The sequence below is a fragment of the Mixophyes fleayi genome, chromosome 2, assembly GCF_038048845.1.
Source record: "Mixophyes fleayi isolate aMixFle1 chromosome 2, aMixFle1.hap1, whole genome shotgun sequence".
Classification (NCBI taxonomy): domain Eukaryota; kingdom Metazoa; phylum Chordata; class Amphibia; order Anura; family Limnodynastidae; genus Mixophyes; species Mixophyes fleayi.
Window position 1 is genome coordinate 127,996,175 of NC_134403.1, and position 10,091 is coordinate 128,006,265.

The following is a 10,091-nucleotide window of genomic DNA, read 5'->3' on the forward strand; positions in this document are numbered from 1 at the left end:
GAGCCACTGCCTGTTCCTAACAAAGGATTTGGTCTGTATTATTCATCTGCAATTATAGGTCTGTTATTGTTTGTAGCAATAATTTACAATAATGCAGTCACAGGCATTCTTTGTTCAAGGCGGCTACAGTTTATTATATGGTTGTATATCTATATATTGAAATGTGTGCTGTAAAACAAAACAGAAATTTCACATGGAGTCCATTATTGGTGAAACAATGACTGCAGTATGCTTCAAAAACAAAGGATATATTATCCAATAAGCAAACCATTACAGCCCCTCTAGTGACATGTTTTGTTCCTGAAATCCAATACCAAGACATATCTTTAACTGATATTTTATGGACTTAAATAATGGCATGAGAACATTTCCTGAAATCACAGGATACAGTAAACTATGGTGCACATTGTATGATAATTAAGGGTTGAAGTGCAGTTAAGTTGCTATATGCAATTGTATCAAAACAGCTTTAAATAGTATAGTATAGTAGATAGGTAGCTACGCATTTAATAAATAAATCTTTACAAAAAGTATATGTAGTGCTTATGTCATGGTTTAACCATTCTCGTCAATTACAGCTGAAATATCCTTACATTACATACCAGTACACATTGTTTTAGGTCATTTTGGAGGAGTTCTTAAGCTGTTGAAAAACCACAGGATAAAGATGCCTCCAAAAATGTGGCTAAATGCACATGGCATTTGTTCCTTAAAATATAGCATTAGAGCATGCAAAAATTAGTATAGTATGCCATACTACTACACACATCTATAGAATTTAAAGCACTTATAAACACAGTTAAAGTGGAACTAATGTATAATATCTAGTGTAGCTATATTCTGGTCTGGGTAGTATAAATAGGCCATCACTTACATTTGCAAATATTCCTAATATAAATGTCAGCTGTATTTTTCTCTCAATTGTAAGTCATCTCTATCACTGTACTGGCCATACGTCTTTCTTCTAACTGTACGTGAGCTGCCCTGTTCAGCCACTACATATTTCAATATAAATTATGGGAGTAATCTGTTAATATTAAGCTGGAATTATCTGCTTTATTGCATTCATACATGTGTCCCTATAATAGATAAGGAAAGCGACAGGATTTACTGTAAACCAACCTGATCCAACTGCCTGACAGAGCGTCTTTATGCTGGTGTTTATTTCATCAGGCCAAGCAATAAAATGCCAAACCGCATCAAATATTAGATCACCAGCTTACAACTATGACAGCAATTACAAGCCACAGTAAATATTTTGACACTTTAAACCTCCACCTTGACTTAGATGTACTGTGGCAAGTCGGGAACAGGTTTAAAAATGTTCTCCTTTTACCCTCTAGTAATACTGTGATATGAGAGTGTTATGTGCGTATTGTCGCTAACCAATAACGATTGTCGAACCTCGATTTGTGTTTCCAACGCACAAAGATTTATTCGCAAATAGTAGAATAATATGTTCAAGCGAATTGATAATAAATACAGCCGTTACTTATCGCAGGCGCTCTGGATCCAGTGTGCAGTCATTCAATCCTGAAGTCTGGGGACAAGATGTCTGAACACTAGATGTGAAGCTGCTGCTTATATACACACAGAAACACAGTAATACAATGAAGATGGTATAGCTTGCATCTATTGGTCCAGGTCTCAGGAAGGTCCAAGGGGTTGTCAATCATTGGCTAGTTCATCCTAAGGAATCCAAAGGAGGGGGTCACCTCTCCAGGGGGTATGCTCGGCTCTTCCCGCCAAGATTCCTTAGTCTTAAGTAGTTCATAATTCCCTATCATTCATAACTTGTGTATGCACTCTGCGATTCCTTCGCAGAGTGAACCAAACAGTAGGAAATGTTAAGAGGTTTATTATGATACCACTCATGATATGATTCCTTCAACCTGTTCCGTATATTTCACTAATATGCATGTAACTTTAATATAACACATAAACACTACTATATTTCGACATAACTGACTATGTGTTGCAACTACCATTAAAGTGTACTATTTTATAAGTATGCGTGTTTGTGCGAATGTATGGTAAAAGACCAATTACTGTTGCTGCCACGTGTAGTGGATGCGTACGCCCTTTCACGCCGTAGCGTACCGTACGCATCTTTTCAGACAAAGACAACCAAGTTTGCTCGACTTTAATTGAAATGACTTTATCCAATTTGCTGACTTCGACAGCTCCACCCTTTGATAGTGTAATAAACTATCACCCAATCACCGTTTTAAGTTCAGGATTATACAATACTTCTTCACAGACCATGATCTCGGTATCTGGTACCACCCTTTCAGTCTCTTTCTCAGTGTTACTCCTATGAGACCATTTTCCACACTTCAACACAGTAGGAACACATTTGACAACTAAACCAATTGCTAAGATGACACCCAGTATAAGGGGAAGGAGCTTACCTACACTAGCAACCATTTCCTGTACCCACTCCCCCAGACCGGAGAACCATTTTACAGGGTTCAACCACGAGAACCAACTCGCCACCTTTTCCCCGACCTCATATAACGAAGAATTGTGACTCTTTCGAAATTCCCATTTCAGCTGCAAAATTTCATCCATCTTCCGGTCTATAACCTCTTTAGGGTCTTCCGTATTAGTGATGTACGTGCAACATTTGACACCGAACTGGGTGGCCAGTGTTACACATTACCCACCAGTAATAGAGGTGAGATAATTTAGTACCAGTCTATGTTGCACCAACTCCTTCTTGTACGCTTGTAGCTCCCTTCCAGTATACCTGAAAGTGTCATCATACATCTCGGTGATATTATCTATTAATTTAGCTAGGTCTTGGATATATTTAAAGTTTAATGTTCCCCGAGCAGTCCTGGTGAGATCTAGAGCAACGATAACTTGGAAACCAGCAGTTTCACTAATCAATTTTGTAGCTATGGGTTCCTCACCAGGAATCATATTTCTCTTGCCACGGTGTTCATACTGTGTGTGTATGTATGGTGGTGATGTAGTCTTGTGAATACCAACCATTTCTTCATGAGTAATAGTCATGATTTCAGGAACCAGTTTAGCTAAGAAACACAAGCCCTTGGAACTCGGAGTCACCCAGGAATAAGCTTTCCTTCCACAAACAAAATACACATCATCAGGAAGAACATAAGGAACAGTATGCCCATGAATTATATCACACAGAGTTTTGATAAAACTACCCATGTCTAGTGTCTCCATTTGCTCTAAACACGTGTCGGCATTAATGACATTTTTACATTTATCTGTAGAGACTTTTCCAATGGATACCTTCTTATGTTTGGTTATACGCCCTAGTTTGTGACTTCCATCAACATTCCTGCCTAGTAGTGACCTTGTGAGTCTCCCTCTAAAATGAGTGTGGCGAGCCATTGTCTGATCTGATAGGTCAGCCTCCCAATTCTCCAGGCGCTTTGCATGAGATATATTTAGGCACAGCAAAGATCTGCCTATTGAGTATTGTCGAAGCGTCAGACTAGGGGAACTAGTGTTATTGAACCTCCCGTCTATGGGCCTCCCACCCCTCAATTCGAGTACTTCGGATATGTTTAGAGGGAATGGCACTAGTCCTATATTATGCTGCCCTTGCGGAACGTGAGAGCACACCCAACACTTGGTCTGGTTTAGCACCTTACCCACCAGGGAGTGATAATCCTCCAAAGGATGCCCGCCTATATTCAGAGTACTGGGGGACTAGCATCGTTGGATGCATCTCTCTTCATCTAGGGAGTCACAGAACTTGCAGATACAATACTCATCAGACAATAGCCCCTCACACTGCCTCCGAGTTCCTGAGCTAGCAGACCTTTTCATAACCCCCGGACCAAGTTTGATAATGGGCTGCTTTGAGTATCCTAATAACTTTTCCTCTGCCTCCATCTCATCCGTATCACTACCAGAACTCTCCTCCGCCCTCCATCCTCCTTCACAAAAATAGAATGTCCTAGAAAGAGTAAAAACAAGGAAAATCCTGGAACAAAAGAGAAACAAAAACCGCCACTCCATCGCTGGAAAGATAGTTCTGGGGCAACGTCTCTGGTTCAGGTGTCTCGACTGCAGGCTTTAGGTCTACCGGAACAGACTCACAAGTGACAGATCTATGTCGTCGGTCTTAGTTTTATCTTGCATTTTCTCCGGATTATGGACTCTCCTGCAGTGGGTGGAATGGACCTAAGTGTCTCTCTCTGCAACCTTCAGTGATGTAGTAATGGTCAGCAGCACTTGGTATGAGCCTTCCCAACGGTCTGTTAAACAACCTGAACGTAAGAAATTGCGGATCATAACATAGTCTCCAGGTTCAACATCATGACAGTTCGTTTCTGGCATACCAGGTGACAGCATTTTTAGTTTTTGTTGTTGTTGCTTTAGCTGTCTACTCATTCTTATAAGATATTGTACAGTCACTTCATTATCTTGTGGACTCACGATCAAATGAGGTTGTCGTCCGAACAGTATCTCAAAGGTGGACAGATTAAGAGGAGGTCTAGGAGTGGTCCGAATGCTATGGAGGACCAATGGCAAAGCCTCAGGCCATGCCAACCCAGTTTCAGCCATTATCTTACCAAGCTTGTTCTTTATAGTACCGTTTACTCTCTCCACCTTACCACTGGCTTGTGGTTGGTAAGGGGTGTGAAGTCTGCTACCGATTCCCATGAATTTACACATATTTTGGAAGATATCACCAGTAAAATGGGTACCCCTTTCACTTTCAATGATTCTAGGGATACCGAACCTACACACAAAGTCTCGTACAATTTTCTTTGCAGTGAACACAGCAGTATTAGTGGCTGCCGGATATGCTTCTACCCAACCGGAAAACACATCAATACACACTAACACATACTTTAGATTCCTGCACGGTGGTAATTGGATATAGTCAATTTGTATTACCTGAAAAGGTCCGTCTGTAGGAGGGATGTGGGATGGCTCAGTTGGAATAGTTTTCCCGATATTTTTCCTCAAACAAGTAAGACATGACATTGCCTTCTTACCAGCCTGAGAGGAAAATCCAGGAGCACACCAGTATGCTCTCACTAGTTTGCACATACCTTCTTTACCCAGGTGAGTCAGGCCGTGTGCTGCTTCAGCCAGGCTTGGATAGTACGTTCGGGGAGCTACAGGCTTACCTTGTCCATCCCTCCAGAGTCCTGAGGACTCTTGACCACATCCCTTCGCCTTCCAGACCGCCTTTTCCTGCAGGGAACACAAATCTTGCATTTCAATTAATTTCTGCATGTCTAATGTCTGAAAAACCATCATAGACTCGGTCGATACAGTCATAGGTTGCCCTGCTGCCCATTTAGCAGCTTCGTCTGCCCTGTTGTTGCCCAATGACACTGGGTCTTCTTCAAAGGTATGGGCTTTGCACTTTATGACGGCTACTGTTCTGGGTAACTGTATCGCTGTCAGAAGTCCTTTTATGTGTTGTGAGTGTGCCACTGGCGTACCTGCTGCTGTCGTAAAGTTTCTAAGACGCCAAAGGGCCCCAAAATCGTGCACTACCCCGAAGGCGTACCTAGAGTCAGTATATATATATTGGCTGATTTACCCTCTGCCAATTCACACGCTCTCCTTAGTGCTACTAGTTCCGCCACCTGGGCTGAGTGAGGTGGACCAAGGGGTTCAGCTTCTACCACATCCTGATCGTCTACAACAGGTGTAACCAGTACATAGCTCTCCCGTCTCTGTCTGTCTATGACAACTTCCGTCTGTATAAAACGTAAAATCTACATTTTCTAAGGGGGTGTCACCTATGTCGGGTCTTGCAGTAAAGGTCTGATTCAGGTGTTCCATACAGTCATGCGTGTCAGTATTCTTGCCTAAGTCATCATTAACTCCTCACCTCCCACCCTTTGTGTCTCCTGAGACACATATGGAAGGTATGTAGCTGGATTTAAGGTGCTACATCGTTTGATGGTGATGTTTGAGGGTGCCATCAGGGCTAGTTCCCACTTTGTGAATCTAGCTGAAGAAACATGTCTGGTTTGGGCTGAATTTAACAGAGCTGATACAGCATGGGGTGTATAGATAGTTGAATTATGTCCTAATACTACGTCCTCGCTCTTCCTTACCATAGGAGCCGTTGCTGCTACACTTCTGAGACATGTTGGGAGTGATCTTGCCACATTGTCTAATTGTGCACTGTAGTATGCTACTGGTCTGCTAGCGTCACCATGTTTCTGTGCGAGGACACCTGCTGCACAACCATCAGCTTCTGTACAAAATAGCTCAAAAGGCTTTTCATAATCAGGTATTCCCAATGCAGGTGCTCTAGTCAGACTGTCTTTAAGATTAAAGAACGCTTGCTCTGACTCTTCTGTGTGTACAACACGTTCTGGTTTTGAGGAAGAGACTAGCTCCTGCAATGGTAATGCCAGAATAGAAAAACCTGGGATCCAGGATCTACAGTATCCACACATCCCCAGGAAAGTACGAATCTGCTTCTGGCTCTGCGGCAGAGTCATGTGTTGTATGGCCTCAATCCTGTCGGTTGTCAGGTGTCTTAGCCCCTTAGTGAAGCAGTGTCCTAAGTATTTGACCTTAGTCTGACATGGCTGTAATTTATCCTTTGCCACCTTGTGCCCTGTTTGTGAAAGATGAAGCAACAACAATTTAGTATCATGTAAACATGACATAAAATAATCAGAGCACAACAACAAATAGTCCACATATTGAATTAGAACACAACCTTTGTGGGGTTGAAAGGATTGCAAACAGTCATGTAAGGCTTGGGAGAAAATACTGGGGCTGTCAATGAACCCCTGGTGTAGTTTGGTCCATGTGTATTGCACTCCCCTGTAGGAGAATGCAAAAAGGTATTGGCAGTCAGGGTGAAAAGGGGCTGAGAAGAAAGCAGAACATAGATCAATGACAGCAAAATGACTGGCAGACGGTGGAATCTGCATGAGGATGACAGCTGGATTCGGCACTACGGGGAATTGGCTCTCAACAACTTTATTAATTCCCCTTAAATCCTGGACTAATCTATAGCCCCTCCCCCCATTCTTCTTCACAGGGAAAATGGGACTATTTGCTGTACTGGCTGTACGAATTAAAATCCCTTGTTGTAACAGCCTCTCAATAACAGGATATACCCCTAGTTCCACCTCCGGTTTTAATGGATACTGTGGGATTTTTGGAGCTATCCTACCACTTTTTAGATTGACCATGACAGGGGCTATGTTTGCCATCAGTTCAGTGTCCTGTCCATCTCTGGTCCATAGTGAACCTGGTATTTCCAGCAACATCCCCTTTACTTGAGATGGACTTTGTTCTATAACAGTAGAGTGTAACATTAACCTTTGAGGGGTGTCCAATATATCCTGTACCTCATGTGCGACCTTCTCCGGTATCTCTAAGAACACACTATCAGAAGTACAGTATATGACACATCCCATTTTACATAACAATGAGTTCTCTGTACAGCGCTGCGGAATTAGTGGCGCTATATAAATAAATGATGATGATGATGATGATGATGATGATAACAAGTCTCTCCCTAGCAAGTTAGTAGGAGCCGCCGCAGCCAAGAGAAACGAATGCTTGGTATGCAGGGGCCCGATAGTAACCTTAGCTGGTTTAGTTAGTGGATAATGCAACACTTTTCCCGTTACCCCGATGGCTGGAATTGTTTTACTGGTCACCTGTAGATTGAAAGGAGAGGTTATCACAGATCGGGCCGCCCCTGTATCTACAAGAAAAGTTTCTTTCCTACCAGCTATGTCAACTATCATTGTTGGTTCTTCTCTCTGACTCTCAGTTAACCTCACTGGCTGTAGACTACAGGTATGACCTGACCCCTAGCGCTTACTGTTGCTTTCCCGCGCAGCATTTGCTGCTATAACATGCGCAGGTAACAGTGTGTTCTTTTGCCTATGTGTGTTTCTCCATGGAGGATACCTATATGATTCCCTATCCATAAGTGTATCCTGTCTTGTTTTTTTACAGTCTCTTGCAATATGGCCTTCTTCGTTACACCTGAAACATCTGATCACTTTAGGTTTCTTGTTATATGGGTTGTATGCTGGTGGTCGTGTATGCATCCCCTCTAGAGCCTGTATACTCACCGTCATTAACCTATCACCTTTCTCCTCCTTCTGTCTAAAAAGGTTTTTGTCATGCTCCACAGCAGACTCCCTAAGAGAATCTACTGTAATGCCTCTCCAATTAGGTAATGTGGTTTGTACTCTGGTTTTTAAATTTTCTCTAAGGCCATCCATTAATACTCCTACAGCTACTTCCCTATGATGTGGGTCCTCCCCTATGTTGGATATCCCAGTAAACCGTGTTATCGCTGCTATAGCTCTAGCAAAGTAATCTGAGGCTGTTTCACTATCCTTTTGTTTTATGGTGAAAATCTTACTCCAATTTACTACTACTGGAAAATAGATGGCTAAGTGTTTAACAATTTGTTCTATATTTTTTTGGTTAATCTCATCAGTCAAGGTGTCATCTTCCTCCAACAAACAATCTTCAATGAATTTTTGTATGTTAGTATTAGGAGGAAGACACGTCCTCAACACTACACGCCAATCCTTATCAGTTGGTTTGTGTGCATTTCCTAAGTCTTTAACAAATTTCTGACACTTTGCCAACTCTTTTCTAGGATCTGGGAATTCAGTCATAATGGAACGCAATTCTGATCTAGTCCAGGGACAATGCATTGTAACATTTCTTAAAGGAACTACACCATCCTTATCCGGTTTCCCATTGGGAACTGATATTGTGCGGACTGGGTACGCACCCACTGGTTCACTGACTTCAGGGGACACTACAGGATTTGCTGTTTCAAGATTTAGAATGCTTTCACTCCTAGTGATAACGCTACTCTCACCTATCTCAGCCATTTTCTCATACTTGCGCTGAGCCTCTAGTACACTAACAGCATGGGCAATGGCCGAAATCACAGTGGGTTCATCTGCATCTTCAGATACACTTGATTTAAACTGGCTTAAAACAGGATACAACTTAGCAATTTTTCTTTTTTCAGTTTTAATAACGGCTGTACTTACCGCTCCCGCCACAGAAGGTGGCGGGGGCGCGCTTGCGCTGCGTTCGCCACTCTTCTCAACGGCCACATCTGTTGTGCGCGCGCTTTTAGCCACGCCTACTTCCGCTGTGCATTCGCTGCTCTGCCACGTGTTACTTTCCATTTGCCACAATTTTAAACAATCATTATTTCTATTTCTCTTTTTCGTTGACTTGATCAACCATACTTTATCTTTTACAGTATTTAGTACCTCTGCATTAAAACTTCCTATTGTTGGGAAAGGCCTATCACAATCTTTGGTCATCTTGACCCACGAGTCACAATACACAGTTGCGTATGCACCATATTTCTTACACATGAGAAATCTCGCTGAACCAATAGGACCTTCCTTAGGCAGTACACTGGCCATCTCTAGCGTATGCTTAGCACCCATGTTGAACAATACCAATCTACACGGAACACAGACACACCGCAATGCTCTGTTTCTTCCGGCCAACAATACTCTTCTCTGTGGAACACAGACACACCGCAATGCTCTGTTCTTTCCAGCCAACAATTTCAACCCTGTTGCTACAATTACCGCTAGAGATCTCTAATGCCCTTGTGAACGTATTTTCAGATAGCCGCGTCCACTCGCTTTCTCTTGTTCCGAACAAGAATTCCCTAACACAGAAATATCACTGTGGGCCCCAAGGGCTATCAGCTACTCGATACCCTGGCTCACCACAAAATCTGCTGAGTTTATTATCGCAGGGAGCACAAGTTGATAAAATGAACCTGCCTTTCCAGTATAATTCCTCCTAGCTGCTTCACCAATTTGCAGTAACGGTGCAGTTAGATCGCACTGCCTACCAATACTAATTATTAGCAAATCTTGCGATCTATTGGTAGCACTTTGCGAAAACCCGGTTTTCGCATTCGGTATACCTGCCCTGTATACCGTCCTTCAGTTGGGCAACCCGCCTCGTCAGACAGCAACTGAGCACAATGAATAATAAACAGTGTATCTCCGTTACAAAATCACACACTATACACCTTTTCTGCGCAGAAAATCAAAAGTTCCCAACAACAGTAATAATGTCTCAGAAGTTTTCACAAGTAATTATAC